Source organism: Prionailurus viverrinus, chromosome D3, assembly GCF_022837055.1.
Source record: "Prionailurus viverrinus isolate Anna chromosome D3, UM_Priviv_1.0, whole genome shotgun sequence".
Lineage (NCBI taxonomy): Eukaryota > Metazoa > Chordata > Mammalia > Carnivora > Felidae > Prionailurus > Prionailurus viverrinus.
In genome coordinates this window covers 67,294,156-67,314,995 of record NC_062572.1, presented here as the reverse complement: position 1 = coordinate 67,314,995, position 20,840 = coordinate 67,294,156, and the positions used below count along the sequence as shown (strand labels likewise).

At 44.6% G+C, this 20,840-nt stretch overlaps 1 long non-coding RNA gene across 2 annotated transcripts; it reads left to right on the top strand.

The window, feature by feature from the left end:
* The first annotated feature begins 7,754 nt into the window (after positions 1-7,754).
* LOC125149598 (uncharacterized) lies at positions 7,755-18,083 on the top strand. Of its 2 annotated transcripts, none has more exons than XR_007145975.1 (4): positions 7,755-7,884; positions 8,217-8,507; positions 9,372-9,527; positions 17,697-18,083. It is a non-coding gene; the product is annotated as an uncharacterized LOC125149598 (long non-coding RNA). The 2 variants fall into 2 exon arrangements; XR_007145976.1 differs by lacking the exon at positions 17,697-18,083 and adding an exon at positions 14,103-14,439.
* The last annotated feature ends 2,757 nt before the right edge of the window (positions 18,084-20,840 follow it).

The following is a 20,840-nucleotide window of genomic DNA, read 5'->3' as shown; positions in this document are numbered from 1 at the left end:
GCCACTCATCAGCTCTGCATTTTTTGTGGCAAGAACTCTGCCATGTCTAACGCGTGTCCTCATTCCCCAGAGTTGCTCATTTAAACCATAGCTGATTTTTATTGTAGGTTTGCAAACATCATTCAGAACTAATTCCTCTTTCTGACTGCCATTGCTCTGGAAGAGGGCCCTTTCCTCTATTCTGACCTTGCAGGTGGAGTTTGAGTGTGTTTCAGATTGCCCTGGAGGGGGCATGCTGGAATGGTTTAAGAGAGAGGGAAAACCAGCAAGCCTGAGAACCAAGGTGCTCTCTCCCTCTGGTGGCCAAGAGGTGATACAGCATCCTGGCCCATTGGTATGAGATTGCTTCCAAGCCATCCAGAAGAAAAAATGAGGGGCAATCAGGTTATCTAGACACATGATGTGTGTGACACCATTCATCTGGATGAACTAGAAATGTGCTGGAAAAACCTTATGTTAAATTCAGTGGCTGTTAATTCCTTTAAAAGCCCAATTGAAAAGTGAAATGAAATATATTTCATTAAATCTAAGATGTGATCATCTGTAAGATGATCATTATTTGGTGTATCGCCAAGAAGAAAATGCTGCCAATCAAAATTGCAAGATGTGTGCTGATTTAATAAATTTTGAAATATGAGAACAATGTATATTATATAGTCAAGGAAATATTTTTTAGTGATAGGGCTTAAGTATACAGGAGTGGAGAATGGGTATATTCAGGATTATTTTCTAACCATGACAATTCAAACACTTATATGTATATATATACATTTTTTTTTTTTTGATGAAAAAATGGCTTTCACATTAGGAGTCCTTTAAGAACAGGGGCTTTATCTTGTTGATTTCTGTATTTGTTCTGCCTGGCAGAGAGCTTGACACATAGTAAGCCGTCAATATGTGTCTAATGATTTTGGAAAGAATGAGTGATTGTACGAGGGAAGTACTCTCTCCAGAGTCATCTCCAAAAAGGTACTTTCTTCTCTACCTCTGAGTCTCTCCTGTATGTGGACAACATTTGCAACTACAGATAGAGAAATCAATGCCCAGGAAAGCAAAATAATTATTTCTCACATGGATTTAAGTCTGCACTTTTCGAAGCAAGCTACTGCCTTGTGATGGCAAGAGGAAGCAGAGACCCAGGAAAACCAGCAGCTTGCTGCAAAGTCAAGATTAGACCCAGCTCTCCACCCTGGGCTCCCTACCCTTCTGTTACTCTAACTGCCTTGCAGGGCACAGCTGGGGGATTCAGGGGAGGGGTGGCTGCCCTCAGCCCGTGTCCAGGCCCTCAGCCCAGTTCTATTTCATAAGCACACATAGCCTAAGCAGGAACAACGTGATTGCATCTCCTCTGGGGAACACAGTGTTCCTTTGCCATGGGAATGTTTATCCTGTTCAACTGGGGGAATTTTGGCTATGGGGTAGGATTGAGATGTGCAGCAAGAATGGCCTTGTAAAGAGAAGGTCGCTGTGTCTGGAAAGAGCACAGGCTGCAGAAGCTGAGATGCCCAGCTTCACTCTTTTCTCTGCCGCGAGGGGCTACATGGGCCTCTGTTTCTCCCTCTTCAAAGGGCAATGTGGGACTCTTAGGACAGTGAAATTGCTGACTTGGTTCTTGGCACGTAGTAGGCACTCAGTGATTCTTAGTTTCCTTTCTTCTTGTGCTCTCAAATTGAAGGAAAGATGGGTAAAGTAACCAGATGAAGTACAAGCTGGCTGGCCTGAAACAGAACGCCTTTCAAAAGTTTCCATAAGGCGTTGGCCACTTGTTAAAACTGGACGGTGAAATCCTTGCCTGAGCCACGTCCCGTCTGAAGGCGGCAGGCCTCAGAGCCCATTCCCAACTCAGCTCTGAGCCAGTCCATTAAATCAGCTTCCAAGAACACATAATTATCTGCTTGGCGTGCAAATGCTCCCCTTGGCTGCCCGCACCTCTTCTCCCTCAGAAATATGGACGGAAAGGGCTGTTGGATCAGCCTCATGTCTCTCCAAAACCCAGGCCTTGAATGTTCCCACAAGGGGGCTCCCGAAACACTAGCTCCTCCATCCTCCTTGTAAGAATGCTCTCTGTTGCGCACCTACTGTGTGTCCTTGGACTCCCCCAGAAGCATCAGAGCTGCCTGCACAGTGCTTATGTTTGGGCTTGGGCTTCGGAAGGCAGGGAGAGAGAAGTGAACAGACTTTCAGAACAGAGGAAAGGCAATAGCAGAGGGGATGCGGGGCCAGCTGTAGGAGCACAGGGCAGCTCCTGGGCACGAAAAGACTGGGGCCCAGGCTTTCACGTGGGGACTTGGCTGAGCAAGACAGAGGGAGGAGAACACTCAAGGCCAAGGAAATGCCTAAGAAAATACATCCATGGTTTGTGCCAGGAAATCCCAGTTGTACACCTTGCTGGAATATGGGGAAGGGTGTCAGCAGGCAATAGAAAGAGGAAGGTAGGGAGTCAGAAGCCAGACTGGGAAGAGTTCTCAGTCCCTATATTTGGACCCCAATTCTTGCAATATTTAGAAAACGTGTCTGACTCTATTGTACTAACTTTGAAATTCTTTATTTTTTAATTAAAATTTTTTTTTAAACATTTATTTATATTTGAGAGACAGAGAGAGGCAGAGCGTGAGCAGGGGAGGGGGAGAGAGAGAGAGATACAGAATCTGAAGCAGGCTCCAGGCTCTGAGCTGTCAGCACAGAGCCTGATGGGGGGCTTGAACTCACAAACGTGAGATCATGACCTGAGCCGAAGTCAGACACTGGACCGACTGGGCCACCCAGGTGCCCCTAACTTTAATTCTTGACCTGACTTTTTTCTCTAAAGGACTATCTGTCCCTGGTAGCAATGCCAAAGCATGCCCATGCTCAATGGGGAGGGGCTGTGTCCTCTCTAGCACATTCTGGGTGTCAAGGGAGAATGGGGGCTTATGACTGGAGGGGTTTCTTGAGTTGTTGGTGTGAATTAGTGCAGAGCCAAGGCTCTCTCCCTTTCCCGTGGCCTATTGGGATTAAGTATGCCAGTGAACTTGTCATCCCGGGGTGAATCTAAAATGGCCTCGTTTATTCATCATCTACCCAAGCTGAGTTATGGAGGTCACAGCAGCTCTAGAGAAGAAAAAGTGATTAGCAGGTTTTCCAAAATATTTGTTGAATTAATTTTTCCCAAGAGTTTGTAGTTGATGCAATTATGGAAAACAGTTTCTGTGTATATCTACAACCTCAGGATCAAAAAGGATATTCTTCACCTCTCTCAATCAATGAAGGAATCTACTTTTTAGTGCTTCTGACAGTTGGCTGGTGTCCCACGATCCCATGAAGCAGGCTGCTCTCCTTGTGAACATGTCTGCATACTAGAAGGCATTAGGTCTATGGAGCTGATGTCAAGTCCCTGCGGTTTCACCCAGTGCTGGTTCTAGTGCTGCCTTCATATCTGCACAGGATATATGTCCTCCCTTCCCTACATGAGAGCACTTCAAAGATTGATCTTCATCTTCCTTTCTCTGGGGCGGACCTCTAGATTTCCTTTAATTTGGTTCACCCAACAAAGCCCCCAGACTCTCTGCCATCTTGTTTGTGTATCTCAGTGACAGTAGGATCAAAGGCAGAGACATGACTCCAAAAGGACCTTGCTGAGTCAGGCTGGGTCCCTGGGCCAGGGCTCTGCTGATTTCTGAGCTCCGTGGACAGCTGTTGAAATGGAGAAATCAGCTGTCTGGGGCCAAGTTGATGCTGGAATGGGGACAGGACAGATCCATGGATCATACCTCAGTGAGGCCAAGGAGGGGATCAAGCCAGGAGAGGCCTCATCCCTTGACAGATAGGGCAGGGAACAGAAGGGGCTGGCCGGCAGCTGGGCTAAGGTGAGAGGTGCCTTTCTCAGGGCTGGCTTGTGTAAGATGTTGGCTGAATGCTCCTTTTTATTAGGGGGCTCAGATTTTTTCTTGGCAGCTCCAGCCCAGCGAGTCTGATGTGGGCTGAGAGGAGCCTGACTCACGGGGCCAGGGGTCGGGCTGGGAGGGATGGGAGTCAAGAGGGAGCACAGCCTCCCCTGGCCCATCTGCAGACTGTCGGGGTTAGAGATGGCTGGTGGTCAGCACATTGGGGGCTCTATTTTCTGGGTTCTCTCGCAGGGGCCAGGGCTGGTGCCTGCAGCTGGGGACCTAACCAGGGCCCGGAGTGGGATTGGGAGAGGAGGCTAGACCTGCATGGATCTCCTCCTTAGATACTGGATCTCCTTGCATTTGGAAGGACATTCTGAGGGGGTCACTCTACCCTTCTCAGCTGACATTCTTTAAGTGGGATGACCCTCTGATGTGCTGTGTATTGAGCCCCTGCTTCACCACATCCCTAAACCAGCAATTACTAAGCCATCAAATTTCACTTCAAGGGCCTTGGCTGTGTAAGTCTGTTTTCTCCCTCTGGGCTGGTCCTCTTCTGTCCAGGTCAGCTCTCAGCCAGTATCCCTGACTGCAGCTCTCCAGCTTCTCTCCACCTTGCCCCTGGTGATGGATGAAATACCTTAAGACATGGCTTGGTCTTGCCACTACTCAGAAAGCTTCTGAGGTGTTCCAAGTCTAAGGGTCTTGCTGCTGGGACTGGGTGCTTACCGCTTTTACCTTTTTTATTTTAAAACAGAATTGCTAGGAAGACATTCTGAGTCTGCAGATGGCTACTTCAGGTGTGTCCCCAGACTGCCCGGGGGGCAATGTGTCCAGTCTCCACACAGGTGGGGGCTACTTGGGGGAAGAGGTGAGTGTCACCGAAGGTGAAGGTAGCCATGTTCTCACTCTCCCATGGTTCTGCTTTGGTGCAGGGGGTGGGGGGCAGGGCTTCATCTGTGCTTGAACCAATCTCCAGCTTCTCTGTAGCACGTACTCCTGTTCTGGACAGGAAGTCTCCTCTGGGCCCACGGCTGCCTCAGGCTCCATTCTGTTTCTTCGTGTGTTGTTCTCCATTACTTCCCTGAATCCTGCCCACATGTCCCAGCCCAATTATTGCTATAGTGCTTTCCTGACCCAGGGACACTCTGACCTCTCCTTTGGCCCATGCAGTGGTTAGGATCTGTTTCCCAGTGCAACAGTCTCACACACACACACACACACACACACACACACACACACTTGTACTCATACATATGCACAATCCTCATGTATGTGCACACATACTCATACATGTGCACTCACATGCACATATGCATTCCAAACTCTGCAAATTCCACACTGCTCTAACTCTCTGTGCACATAATATTTCATACTCTACAAAGTACTCTCCTATCCAGAACGGCATTTGTTTCTCTGAATGATCCCATGATGGGGAGAGGGGCAGGGTGGTGTTATTCTTATTTCACTAGCCCAGAGAAGTGAGGGTTCTCACCTGAGTCACACAGGGCATTGACACAGTGGCTGGGGCTGACCCTGCCTCCTAATGCTCAGGCCTGGGCTCTTTCCACAACACCATCACTGACCCCATGGGCTCTGCCCCCAGGATGTCTCTCTCCCCTCATGCAGAGCTCAGAGGCTAGTGCGGCCTCCATTCTCCCTGGGGCCTGGCTTTATGTAGTTTAGGTTTCATGTGTACAAATACATGCCTCCTTCTGGGAACTGAACCACGGCCTCAAACTGGAACTTCCTATGTGTAACCTGGGGCAGTATGCAACCCCGTTCTTCCATTTGGCAGGGATACAGTTCTTCCGAAATTAACCTCTCCAAGGACTTAGTTTGGCATGTTCTTTAGGCCCCTGGGCTACTCCTCTTCTTTTCAGTAAAACCTTGATAATGTTTTCCCTGCACAGATGTTTATTTTCTAGAAGTGACAGGGATGAGAGTGGGGAGGCAGGGCTGTCCCTGGGATGGTGCAGAAATTGGGACAGATCCCATCAGGCGCTGTCCCTGGAGCCTCTAATCTGGGCACAACTCAGAGTCAGGTGACACTGAAGGCCTTCTGGAAACAGAGTGGAGGTGTTCTGAAGGGGGAGGGGGTGGTGTTGGGTACAGGTAAAGAAGGGCAGTTAAGGGGATGGTGTTAAGTCTCAGGTCTTAAGCAGCACCCAAAGGGGCCCCAGGGCGGGGTTCTCCTAGTGCAGCACCCCACTCCCCATCCTCCATGCTTTTGGATAGACTTCTCAGCATTCTGTAATGTGCTTGGGAGCCATTACAGGCACTGGCTTCCCCAAGTCACCCTCAGTCTTCAAACATGACCTCACTTTCTGCACATGATGGAAAAACAACTGGGCGAGTAGGGGGCAATGCTGTTTTCAGGGCACCTTCCCTTTCCCTTCAGCCAGATGTGAATGCTCCTTCCTTTCAACCCTGAGAGCAGATTTTCATCCCTGACAGCACACAACCATCTTTCTCTTGGGAGCTTTAAAAAAATGCTGATGCCTGGGTTCCTCCTCCAGAGATTGTGGCTTCAGTGAGTGGTCTGGGGCACAGCATGGGCACTGAGAATGTTAAGAGCTCTCCAGGTGATGCTGAGGCTGATGTGCAGCCCAGACTGAGAAGCAATGACCTGGACCTTTGGGTGTCTGACCTTGCAGAACACATTTTATTGCCCTGTTACTCATGGTGCAGGCTGAGGATCAACTACATTTCTTTTTTCTTTTCTTTTTTTTTTTTTGAGAAGGGAGGGCAGAGGATGCGAATGGATGCACATGTGAGCAGGGGAGGGGCAGAGGGAGAGGGAGAGAGAGAGAATCTTAAGCAGGCTCCATACTCAATGTGAAGCCCAATGCTGGGCTTGATCCCACAACCATGAGAGCATGATCTGAGCTGAAATTAAGAGTTGGACGCTCAACTGACTGAGCCACCCAGACAGACCCTCACTGCATTTCTAAATGCAGGTTCTAGGCCCTTTCTCAGAAGCGGACTTTGCATTTGAATAAGACCTTCAGGTGGTTCCTTTACTCATAAGCTCTGGGAAGCACAGGGGCAGGGGTCTAGCTGGGCAGTGCTCTTGTGGGGAGAAGGCACTGGGTGTGGGGAGCTACAAGAAGGGAGCAGGAGGAGAGGGCCTGGGCACAATCTCCATTCTTTTCAGAACTTTGGCTGAGTGGTGAAAGCATTCAGTAAACAAGTGAAACCAGATTAGATTTGCCAACAGCAAAACCAAAATGAAACCAAAGCTAGATTTATTATTTTAATTAAATACCATTTACATCCTCTACCTCCAGATGAAAGGAGATGGCAAACACCCCAGTCCTTTCCATCATGTGTCTTGGCCTGTGGCAGTTAAATCCCAGCTTCCCACGCAACCTGTGCAGGGCCCTAACCATGGCATGCTCCCGAGAAAGCCAGTTTGTAAGGGGTGCACAGTTTCAGAAATAAAAATGTAGCACCTATGGAAATGGAGGCTCCTCCCATTGTTGCAAATTCCTAAATCAAAAACTCACCTTTGCTTTGTAAGCTCGGACAACACCATAAAGAGGAGGTGAGGTGGGGTCCTTGTTGTGAATGGCCCCAAAGAGGGCATAAACATGGATTCATGTTGGGGTGAGTCAAGGTTAGGAGGCTTTAGTCATGACAGCCTCATGCTATGAACGTCAGTGGGATGCTGGGGTAGGGGTGGGGGTATGCAGGAATGAAGGGCACTAGTAAGAACATCAGTAATCAAACAATAAGTTCGTGCCATATTGGAGAAGACAGAATAGAGGAAGCCCCGCCCAGAGTGGAAGGGGACATTTCGTGGGGGTAGTGAGAAGAGGAATACAGTTGGAATTGGCAGGCAGGAAGGAAAAAGTGGGAGGACTGGGGCATTACAGGGAGACGTAAGGGAAGTGGCAGGGGAGGGAGGAGAATAGGAGGAAGGAGAAAGAGAAGAGAGGAGAGAAACCTCAGAGTCACAGCACAGTAGGAGGATTGAAGTGCTGGTGGGAGAGAATGTGCTGAGAAGGAGATGGAGCAGGTAAGGAGATGGGCTGGGGAGACAGATGGGCACTCCTGAGCCCTCTGTCTCTGCTCTGAAGGGGCCACAGACTCCAGGCTGCCAGACTCCCTGGCAAGGCTTCTCCCTCCTCCTCCTCTCTTGCATGAGTCCTGTGAAGGATGGAGCAACAGTCTTCCTGGGGAGAGGAAGTGAGCTGTTCTGTCACACTGCCCTGTATGTGGCCCTGGCACATCATGTGGTTCCAGAGACAGCCAGCTCCGGACCAGCTACCGAAGAAGGAAAAGCAGAGGGATCCTGGCGTGGAGATGGGGACTTAATCTAACTTTATCCCACTCTTTCTTCTCCTTCAGCCCTAACCAGATTTACCAAATGAGCTTTCCTCAGATCTCCAAAGAAGCCACTTAGGGTTACAACAGTTGAGTGTTAAAGAAAGTATGCATTTAGCAAGTGGCCGAAGACATTTGCCGAGATGCTTGTCCTCTGACCCCCTGCAGCTTGACTGATGTAATGGGAGAGATATGTTGGCTATATTTATGCAGTCAAGCCTCCGAAGAGATGGAATTTATCTGGACATCACTGGAAAACAAATTTTGTTGTGAAAACTCTGAAGATGTGTTTTCTCGAGAGCATCTGAAAGGAGGGTGAGTGTTGATGAGCAAACTCCACCAGGATGGTCACAGTGGGTGGAACCAAAAGAACATGGCCTTGGGAGTCCAGCCAAATTCTAGCTCTGCCATCTACCATGTACCACGTGGGGATTCCTGCTCATCTGGGAAGCAGAATAGTGATTGCTGCCTCATAAGGCAACATGTAGAGGGCTGAGCAGCACACTACTCCACGAACCGTAGGTGTCACCAAATGTCAGTTTCTGCCTACGTCCTCCTGGCTTTTCTGGGGCTGTTCATAAGCTCTAAAGGCTCCAACTACCAGGAATTTAATGAGAGTAGATTTGCTGATGTAAATATTTAGAAATGTTCATCTTCCTAAAACACTAATTTCTCCATAGCAGATCCTACATTTGATATTGCTTATTAATTCAAATGTTTGTTGAGTACCCACTATGTGTCAGTCACTAGAGATTCATCAGTGAGCAAGACAAAGTTCTTCTTGTCCTCATGGAAACCAGAAGGTACACTGTGAGTGTCCAGGGATGGGACTGCCCTGCTTCCCATTGTGGGGGTGGGTAGAGAATGAAGGTGGAAATGATGGGAGCATCTTTTGGTTGACTCAATGAAGGAGGGGTACCACCACTATTTAGTGGTGAAGGCCAGGGAGGCCACATATCCTGCAATATGCAGGACAAGCCTATATGACAAGGGACGGTCCCCCACAAAATGCTCAGTGAGAAAACCTGGTAAGCCAGGGATGCAAAAAGTCATGAAAGTCAAAAACTTCCCTGTTAGTAGAAAGGTTTTTAATACCATCATTTCTCCAAGATCAACTTTGAAGAGATATTTTAATTGGATGTGAAGGAGTCCTGTGTCCTGTTTCTTTCTGTTTTTCAGAGTTTACAGAGCCATCCTTCTAAGGGTCTGTGATTCCATTGCCTTTTTGGTGGTGCTCCTAATTCCTTCATGACCCGGCTGATACAATTGTGAACTAGGAAGTAGGATTCAACCAAGACTCCAACTTGCAGGCCCCTTGATCAGTGCTTTGCCTCTGTAAGTGGTCCAGTTCTGGTTAGGGGTACAGATGGGGATCACAGATCAGGGAGAAGACAAATGGCTCATTTGGAGAACCAAACCCATTGTCTTGGTTGCATTAATTCTACACACCAACCCACTAGGGCAAAAGGCAGGTAAAGTACACCTCTCAAAACTGATGGCCCATCTATAACATCTTCAAGGGCTTCTGAGGTTCTAAGACATAAATATTTTGGCGAATATGCCTTCAAATGAGATGATAGTATCACCCACCCAATAATCATATTCTTTTTAGTTTAAGCCTCTCCTTGTCATGTTTAAAAAAGTCATATGTAGTCACTATGAAAATTTCAAATACTGAAGAGCACAGGAAGAATGCAGAAACTTACTGCCACTTCCCAAATGCAGAAATGGCCATCATAAACATTGGGGAGCTGTCCTTCCAGATACCTTTGTGCTCATATTCCTGAGCAGCAAAAGAAAAAATGGAAAGACAAAATTATTTCCTAGAAATAGGGTAATGTCTTATGAGCTATTATTTTTGTTTTGTTTTTGTTTTTTTGAGCTATTGTTTTTTAACGGAAAGTATCATATTTAATTTTGTGTGACTTGAACAAAAGAAAAATGAATTAAAGTGAAACTAGAGAAACTGCTAAACTTCAGATAAATGTTTATTCACCATGGGAAATATTTTTAGTTTTTGTAACCTTTTAAGGTTAAGAAAACAGAAAAAGCATTTAAAAAATTAAGAACTCAGTATCTTTAAAAAAAAAATCCAGGTTTCATATTTAGGTAGTACTGATTGCCTCCTAACTAAGAAAAATAGGAAAACTGTTTTCATATGCTTTTATCAATTTTTACTAATTTTATTATTATTATTATTGCATTGTCAAGATTTATACCATTTCATTCCATTCCTTAATTGTAATTCATAATTTCATACATTTCTGTCCCTATCTATTGAATAAAGAATATATATATATATATATATATATATATATATATATATATATAGGTATACATAAAAAGGAATTCAGCAATTATCACTAATTTTTTATAGTTTATATGTTCCCAAGTACTTTATTTTATTTCACTATGTGGGTGACATTTTATCACACACACACAATGCATAATTTATATACATATATATTCACAAGAAAGCCCCATAGATGCTTTATCTCTTGAGTTGCTCCATTTTGGAGAATGTTTATATGTTGCTTAAGGGACAAATTTATTCTTCCTTCACATATTTTCTGAGTGTCTAATGAGTGTGCTCCAGAGCTAAAATCTTGACAAAGATTAAAGTATCTCTAAGAATATCTTACAAACTTGCATTGAGACATTCAAAATCCCTTCCAAATCACAATGACAGTAAATGGAAGAGTTCATCTACCCTATTAGGCCATTATGAGGTGTGGCAGCCAACCTCCACAGTGGCCCTTGGTGACCCTTGCTTCCCGGTACTCACAGAGCTGACCTGTGTAACCAACAGGACATCATAGAAAGGAGGTTCTGTCCCTTCTGGGGCTAGGTTTAAAAGACACTGCCACTTCAGCCTTGCATTTTTGGGTCACTTGCTCTGGGGGAACTGCAGCCTTAGGAGTCTGTCGTGGAGAGGAACTGAGACCTCTTGGCAACAACCAGCATCTGCTGGCTAGATGCACAAAAGAGTCATCTTAAGAGCGGATCCTCCAGCTCCAGTAAAGCCTTTAGTAAAGCCATCATTGTGACAGCCATCTCATTAGAGACTCTAAGCCAGAACCACCCAGCTATGTTGCTCCCAGATTCCTGGCCAAAGACATTTTTCTTGTTTTAAGTTGCTAAGTTTTGGGCAATTTGTTACACATCAGTAGATAACTAATACATTAGCCATTAATACCTCTTCAAAGATCTAATTAGCCAGTCTCTTAGCAGAAGCCCGGAAAGGTATACTTTTTTATGAAGGAAAAAGGAAGGAATTGATACTTACTGACATTTACTATGTGGTAGGTAATGCTCTCTGTGTTATCTAATCCTCATAGCAACCTTGTAGAATAGTGTAGAGAGCACCTTTTTTAGAATTTGGAGGTAGTCTTCTGCCAAAATGAGACAATAGTGCATATAAGAAAGATCTGTTGGCCTCACACTTTTGCAGGAAATTAGTTTCCTGTTGATTGAACTTCATAGGGCAAAAATGTCTTTTGGGGGAAAAAAAACCACTTCTGGGTGAGAATCAGTTGTGAAACACAATCAACACACTAATTTAGGAGGAATGTATATGGCCAGCCCTGTGGCTCACTCTGTGGGGACACACCTGAGAAGTACCAACCAGCATTATCTTCAAGGGGGTTTACTTCAGAGATAACATTTAAAGGCAGGAACAGAATCAGAAAGCAAAGTAAGAAGGTACTGAAACAGTGAATGTGTTTCATCATTTGATTATTTGGCTGTCCTTAGCAAGGACCTCTCATCTGCAAGTCTTGCAGCCTTGAAGGATGTGACAGACATGACCTCCAGGAGCTCTGTCCTTCAGGAGCTGAGGGGTGGTTAGACACATTAAAAAAACAGAATGTAATTTAGGATATCCCATGCTGGAGCCTGTAGGGTGGCTTGCTCAATCCTTCTAGGGTACCTTACTATATCCAAGAGGCTAGAAAGTTAAAAGTCAAATTTCTCAGGGGCGCCTGGGTGGCTCAGTCGGTTAAGCATCTGATTTTGGCCCAGGTCATGATCTCATGGTTTGTAAGTTCAAATCTGCATCTGGCTCTGCGCTGACAGTTCGGAGCCTGGAGCCTGCTTCAGATTCTGTCTCTGTCTCTCTCTGCCCCTCCCCTGCTCCCGCTTTGTCTCCCTCTCTCTCAAAAGTAAATAAACATTAAAAAATAAAAAAATCTAATTTCTCAGCTTCTCTTGCAGCTGAGGTTTTAGAATAAAATCAGGCTTTGTCAATTTGAGGCATTAGGCAAAATTTAGAAGGTAGAAGTGAAGCAGAAGTCTTGCTTTTTCAGCTGTTTTCTCCTGAAAGAAAGGTCATGGACAGATGACGTTTTTTGCTGCTCACTGCTCAGCCACTAGCTTTGTGGGTTTGAGGGGCAGGAGCTATAGTGACTTCATGATTCTGGCTTCCTGATTCCTGGAATATAATGGTGGGTTTTTGAACTCAGTAGTTTCAGTGGTGGCCTCAGAGGTAGTAGCTCCTATGGTAGGTCAGTTCTGTAGTGTTTCAGGAGTAATTTCTGGCCCAAAGCTCACTCCTACAACTGTGTCCCCAATTTTGTGAGCCCCTAAATTCCTGTATTAAATCCCTTTCTGCTTAAAATACCTGTAGTGGTTTCTGTTTTATGTACTAAACCTTGACCAATAGATGCCATAAGAAAGGAGACTGGGGCAGAAGGCAGGGGACAAGAGGGAAGGGGTAATTAGGAAGGAATTTTTGGAGGAGCTAACTTTTTAGCTTAAAGGAAGAAGGACTGTAAACAGCCCAACAGAAGAGATGAAAGCCCCTTAGTGGGAGTGATTACAAGAGTCTATTTCTCTTTCCCCCAAGTTGGTACCTCCCTATCACCTTCCACCCTTCAGAAGGATGGGTTATGGCTTTTGTTAAGGCCTGGACTTGAATGAATAGTCACTTGGAGTTTCAGTTTGTTGTCACTGGAAAGTGTGTTATTTTAGTACGGGATTCAATACCCAGAAAACAGATTCTCATGGAGCCCCCTCATGGATCCTGCAAAGATAAATACATCTGGAGAAGGCAGTGCTTTTCCTTTCCTGTTGCCTTCCTTCATCACCCTGCTGGAAACTGCACGCTGCTATCTGGGCTTAGCTCCTGATCACCTATTTCCCTGGGGGAGGATAAAACAGAGGGACCAGGTGTTCTCTGACATGGCAAATCAGAAGAAAAATCACTATATTGGGAGTGAGGAGACCTGGGGTCTAAATTTAGCTTTGCTGCCTACCAGCTGTTTAACCTTGGGCAAGTTTAATGGATAACCAAATTTTTACTATCGTGTGAATCTTCCCACTTTTCTCCAGGCTGCAGCCTTAAGTCAGACCATTATCATACCTCCTGTTATAACTCCTGGTATCTGTGTATGCTCCACAATCCGTTCTCCTTGGTGCATTCAGAATAATTTGCAAGAATGCAAATCATGTCATATCACCCCTTCTTTAAGACTCTTTAATGCTTACCAGTGAACCCAGGATGCCCAAACTCCCAGGCAGGACATTAAGTCCAACTTGGTCTCAGTGTACCTCTCCAATTTCCTCTCCTCTCTCCTCTCCAGAAGAGGCTTCATTTTAAGGTGAACTAGAACCAGGGGTCCCCAAAGTGGGACATTCATCCTGAGGGGTATTGTAAGACACTCAGTCAATTGGGGTGTGGATACATATTAGAACTTCTATGTATATTTTTATCTAAAAATTGAGATAAACTTAAGGTATCCTGGTTCAGATCCTTTTTCAAGTTGTCACATGTCATTTATGGATCTTATGTACCATACCTTTAGTGTTGCAAGATTAGGAGGTTAGTGGCTATCTATTTAGGCTCTGGAGGAAAACTTTCTGAATAAGTGCTTCTTATTGGTTATTAATATTATTATTATCATTCTGGAATAGAGTGGAATTTCCATGGTACAAAAGGATTGACACAAAATGGACAAATGGATTAGAAAGAGTCCTACAAAGAAATTTCAGAACATAAAAAATGACTAATATAAGTCCAAATAAATCACAGGAAAGTGGTGCTATTGCTTCTTCAGTTCTGATTATGTTCTGATGATTCCAGCCACATTAGAAAGTAAAGGCAATGACAACCTAATTAGCCACAATAAGAATTAGGCCCCCAAGATGTCAAAATTATGAAGTCTACTTTAAAAAGGGCTTACATTCTACTACAAAGCTGTAATCATCAATACAGTATGGTATTGGCACAAGAACAGACACATAGACCAATGGAATAGAACAAAGAACCCAGAATTGGACCCACAAATGTATGGCCAGCTAATCTTTGACAAAGCAGGAAAGAGTATCCAATGGAAACAAAGACAGTCTCTTTACCAAATGGTGCTGGGAGAATTGGACAGCAACAAGCCAAAGAATGAAAACTAGAACACTTTCTTATACCGTACACCAAAATAAACTCAAATTGGATGAAAGACCTGAATGTGAGACAGGAAACCATCAAAATCCTAGAGAAGAAAGCAGGCAACAACCTCTTTGACCTCAGCTGCAGCAATTTCTTACTTGACACATCTCCAAAGGCAAGAGAATTAAAAGCAAAAATGAACTATTGGGACCTCATCAAGATAAAAATGCTTCTGCACTGCAAAGCAAATAATCAACAAAACTAAAAGGCAACCAATGGAATGGGAAAAGATATTTGCAAATGACATATCAGATAAAGGGTTAGTATCCAAAATCTATAAAGAACTCACCAAACTCCACACCTGAAAAACAAATAATCCAGTGAAGAAATGGGCAGAAGACATGAATAGACACTTCTCTAAAGAAGACATCCAATGGCCAACAGACACATGAAAAGATGCTCAACGTTGCTCCTCATCAGGGAAACACAAATCAAAACCACCCTCAGATACAACCTCACACCAGTCAGACTGGCTAAAATGAACAAATCAGGAGACTATCCATGCTGGCGAGGATGTGGAGAAACCGGAACCCTCTTGCACTGTTGGTGGTATTGCAAACTGGTGCAGCCGCTCTGGAAAACAGTGTGGAGGTTCCTCAAAAAATTAAAAATAGATCTACCCTATGACCCAGCAATAGCACTGCTAGGAATTTACCCAAGGGATACAGGAGTGCTGATGCATAGGGGCACATGTACCCCAATGTTTATAACAGCACTTTCAACAATAGTCAAATTATGTTAAGAGCCTAAATGTCCATCAACTGATGAATGGATAAAGAAGATGTGGTTTATATATACAATCGAATACTACTTGGCAATGAGAAAGAATAAAATCAGGCCATTTGCAGCAATGTGGATAGAACTGGAGGGTATTATGCCAAGTGAAATAAGTCAGTCAGAGAAAGACAGATATCATATGTTTTTACTCATATATGGATCTTGGGAAACTTAACAGAAGACCATGGGGGAAGGGAAGGGAAAAAAAGTTACAAACAGAGAGGGAGGGAGGCAAACCATAAGAGACTCTTAAATACAGAGAACAAACTGAAGGTTGATGGGGGTGGGGGAGAGGGGAAAGTGGGTGATAGGCATTGAGGAGGGCACTTGTTAGGATGAGCACTGGTGTTGTATGGAAGCCAATTTGACAATAAATTATATTAAAAAAAATAAAAAGTGTTTACATTGACTATCATTATAGATGACCCTGACCTAACTGTGTATTGTGCCTTGACATATTGGCTGATGTAGATACATAAATATAATTTGTAATTAAACAAACGTATTGGGGTGCCTGCTCAAAAATATTTTTCTGGTAGAACTGCACAGTAAAGAAATTTGGAAACCACTGAGCTAAGGACAGATTTGGGTCTAAACGGTACAAGACACCCCAGATCCAATAAACGTCCTCTGGCCCTAATGTAAGAGTGTGAACTTCTTGGTTATTGATGTTTTTAATGCATTCATAAAGCAGAGTTGTTACCGTGCAGTATATTTTCAATGGATTTTAAAAGAGTAGACTTCAAAATTTGGGAGTATTTTATCTGCAAAATCATTTGATCTGATATTATCTGATATTTACTCAGAATAAAACAAGGTCAATGTTATGTACCATACAAAATTTTGTCACTGATAGGATGGGTTATGTGACTTGCACCCTCATGACGGTGAATTGCCTGCTGACATTAGGACCAATTGGGTCGCACACCAGCTCCATCATTAGAAGCCAGAAAGCAATGCCCTTTTTGCTCCAGTTATTCTTGAAGTAATTTGTTTACCCCAGCCATCAGAACACAGTCAATAAACTACAGGGATTGACAAAGTGGCACTGTACAGGCAACACGGAAAATTGGAAAAGTGAATTGTAGGTGGTGAGTGGTTAGCAATAAATAATCAGCTTATTCCAGTTGCAGAAATGTCTATGACCAGGAGAAAATCTGACCAGTGAAAATTTTGAATTGGACAAAAGTGGGCCACTTAATTCTCCATGAATACATTCAAGAGTGAATATGTTTGGATTCTCTAAGCAAGACTGCTCTTCACAATACTTGGCTTTGTTAAAATCCTGTCTGCTGACATTTGGATTCTCTCCAGTTACCTGGCATCTGAAATTATATCATTAGTGATTTACTCCTTTGAACTAAACATAGACCTCTTCAGGTATCCTCTTTTGAAAAGCAAGCACCCTTGGAAAGATTTAGCACAGTAAGTAAAAGATCCCTTGGTATAACTTGGTCTACTAAATGGCTGCCCCTGCAGGGAGAGCTCTGGAACAGTAAGTATCAAGGCTCCAGGCATCCTGGGGAGGGTGTGTGAGGAGATGGGGAGCTGGGAAAGGGTGAGGTGAGGCTTGAGAAAAGAGTAAAGGTAGAGAAGGAGGGTGCCAAAGGCCAGGTTGAAGGGTTTCAGTTTAAACAAAGAAACTGATTTTAATTCTTTAGTTCAGGTCTAAAATAGACTGTGTCAAACACTGAATTCATCATAATCCTCTGGACTTGGGAAGGCATCATATCTTTCAGAATTAATTCAGTATAATATAACACTCAAGGGACCCCAAATAAATACAATCAACTTTCAGTTTTCAGTGAACCTGCCATGAGCTTGTTGATGGTTGACAGGCAATTGGGGACACAAATCAGCACTCCCTGGGCAATCACACCCATTTTCTTATCAATTATGGACAAACGAGACAGGAAGGTGAATTTCTAGAAAGAATAGAAAAATGCCCTTCAGTGCAGCAAATTGTCCTGATTAGGGACTACCTGTCATACATCTTGCAGGATCCCATTCCTCATTGTTATTGTGGATGATTGAGCAGTGGCCGTTCTGATGGAATCTCTTTGATGATTTCATTTCTGATGTTCACCTCCCTGCTTGTTCAGCAAGCTGCACATCTGGTCAATATCCTCCCCACCCCACACACAACTGATTGATTTAGTAGATTCAGTGGGAAAAAAAAATCAAAGTAGTTCGACAAAAATGTACTTTTTGATAGAAGTTATTAGTCAGTCGCTAACTAAATTGATAGGTTACTTTTATCTTGATTTTTTTTTTATTTTTGTTTTCAGAAATAACAAGTTTACCTGACTAAAAAGACCAGGTGTCTAATCGACTTGGCTGGTTGTGCTGACAGATATTTGATGTGACATCCATTGACTACACTGACGGGAATTTGAATGAGTTCAAGTCAAAATGTTTGAATTCATCAGTGGGGAGTGTCAACCAATTTTTGCTCTGGAGAAAGCACTCAAATGTCTGCATTTTACAATGAGGAAGTACAAGCTGTTTGGCCTCAAGAAATAAGTGATCCAAGAGGAGATTTCTTTGAAAGGACCTGAGTGATATTTTGTGTCTTCTGATCTCTTGTAAGAACCTGAGTTTGTTCAGGAAAGACCAACTCATGTGCCCATTACAATTACATGGTCTCTGGGGGAAAGTAAAAGCAGTGGAAGTGATTCTGAGTAGAGATGTTTTTCACATTACACCAGAGACCTCATACTAACTCTCTTCCTGAGGTTTCTAGAGCCAGACCATGGGAAAGCAGAACAGGAGGTAAAAGGGGTTTTCAGTTTTCCATAATCCCTGCTCCCACCATGCCTCAAACTCCTTTGTCCACCTCTGTCCTCCCTTTATCAGGGTGTCCAACTCTCATACTGTCCCTTTCTAGGGCAAATAGCCTCTAATCCCCCCACGGAAGGAGTGACAAATCATGCTGCTCCCTAAGCCTCCCCAAGAGAGATTACATTTGTCAGGGACTGACATTTTGGTCAAACACTTACTATGAACCAGGCGCTGTACTGAGCAATGTACACATGTTCCTAACAACCACTGACCATCATATGTCTCATCTATGGCCTTAAAAAATTTTTTTAATGTTTATTTATTTTTGAGAGAGAGAGCATGAGCAGGAAAAGGGCAGAGAGAGAGAGAGAGAGAGAGAAAGAGAGAGAGAGAGACAGAGTCAGAAACAGACTCCAGGCTTTGAGCTGTCAGCACAGAGCCTGATGTGGGGCTCGACCTCATGAGCTGTGAGATCATGACCTGAGCTGAAGTCAGACGCTTAACCAACCAAGCCACCCAAGCGCCCCTCGTCTATGGCCATTAGTTAATGAAATAACTCTCTTGGCTGAAGTAGAGAGCTGAAATTCTGTCAAATATGTTTGGCTTGGTCTGGGCAGTGAACTAGCACTCCTCGAGCAGGCCCTGGATCCCGGAGAGATGGGGGGCCCTTGGGCATCACACACGGCCATGCACGCCCTCAGCTGGCATAAATTACTACAGTGGCCAACGCAAAGGCTCTGACTGTTTAGATCTTTCAGCCAGTCTTGCCAAAGCAGAAGTTTCTATGATGAGGCCAAAGGAAAGCTCCCAAGCTTGTCTGAGGAAGCACGTGTCACTCTAGTTCAGCAGAAAAGACATAAAGGTTGAGGGTCCCTAAGGCTTTTTCTCGCCTTACTACAGTTTTGGGTCCCTTAAGTCAATGCTTACTAATAGTTCAGTCTTACTTTCAATGCTTACTACTGGGTCAATCTGATGAGTTCATTTGAGGAAAAACATCATGTAGACTTTTGATGACTTCATTCAGCAAACATCTATGCAGTGGCGCAAATGTTGGCTGGGCAGGGGAAGTCCTGGATCATCAATGGAGAGAGCTAGCCCGGTGGACTGTATGCATATAAGAAAAAAAATCTCCATTGCAATTAAGATGATGAACTCAAAGCAGGTGTACATAGACCCATAAAATATTACATCCTTTAGAAACCTGAATGGTGGAACTGGCCCAGCCTGTCCCTTTCTTACTGTGTGGCTACAGAGTAGTTATATTACAAAGCATGTGCATTGTCCTCTCTGGACATTCAGGGTCAGAGTCTGTTGCCTAAGAGGGGTGGGGAAAAGCCTGGGAAAGAAGGAGATGGTTGAGAGGTCCAGTTCTGGTCAGGCTTTCCTACTTGTCTTATATGTATTAGGTAAGACAGGTGCTTCCCCATAAGTGTACCTTTATTACTTCAGATTTTTTCTTCACAGTGCCCCTCAGGTGGCAGATTGGGCTAAAGTTCAGAGAGGCTACATGACTTGCCCAAAGACACACAGCCAGTGGCTGGTTGAGTCAGCATATGGTGCAGGTTGGGGTGCGTACTCTCTTTTGCTTTTTCCACCAGACCATGTGGTATTGTGCTGATCACCCTGAGGGGAGGCAGCCAGATTTACTGGAATGAGGCACAGCATGGGGAAATGGCAAAGAATGAGGTTCTGGAGCCAGATTATGCAGGTTGAGTCTTAGTGTCCCCCACTTCCCAGCATCATGGCCTTGGGCTAATTATAGGGCCTGAGACCCCCCCCCCCATATGCAAAATTAGGACTGTGGTAATATCTACCCAGAGTTGGCTTCAAGGGCATGTGACCAGTGCAATTGTATATAGTCTTGTGCTTAAAAGGGCCCCAGGCTTGGGGTTTGAAGCTCCACAAGCACCATCTTGAAATTCTTAAGAATTCAAACTTATTCAATTGTTCAAAATCCTAACATTGTGTTTTATATGTGAAGTTTGATAGGTCAGTGGACCATGAAGGGGGGTGACTTGGATCCTTGGCTTATACTCAGTCCTGCCTCCTGTTGCCTCTCCTGTTCTCAACTGCCTTTAGGTGCCCAGGGCCTCTCCCTCCTGGCCCCTCCCCCTGGGACTGCTACTACCCTCTGTGCTCAGGTGCGCACAGGTGTGGGGAGGGTTGGAGTTAGGTGATGCACCCTGCAGCACTTTGGCCCATTCCTGGTACTGGGCAGAACCTGGCACATAGATTGCACTCCCTTGGGGGTCATACATTCACAGTGGGCTGGGCTGGAGGCTTGTGGCAAGGGGAGACCCCTGGCTCAACTCTCCAACTTTGGTTGGGGCTCAGTGTGGCAATCTGATGGCTGGTGGCAGGGAAACCTGCAGAGAGTGGATCTTTTGTGTGTACACTTAGTCACTGGGTGGGGCCCTGTGCAGTGAGAGTCTGTGCTCACCTAGCAAGAATCCCTGTGCTTCTGGGACCGCATCATTAAATAGCAGATAAAAACATCATGATAGGTTATGACAGGTCAAGAAGAGAGAGGGAGGGAGTGGTGGTGGGGGTGCAGAGGAAACCACCCAAGGAAGAATGAAAAAAGTTTTATATTTTAGTACCCTTAACTGCATGTTTCCCCAGCTTTTTTTTTTTTTTTTTTTTTTTTTTTT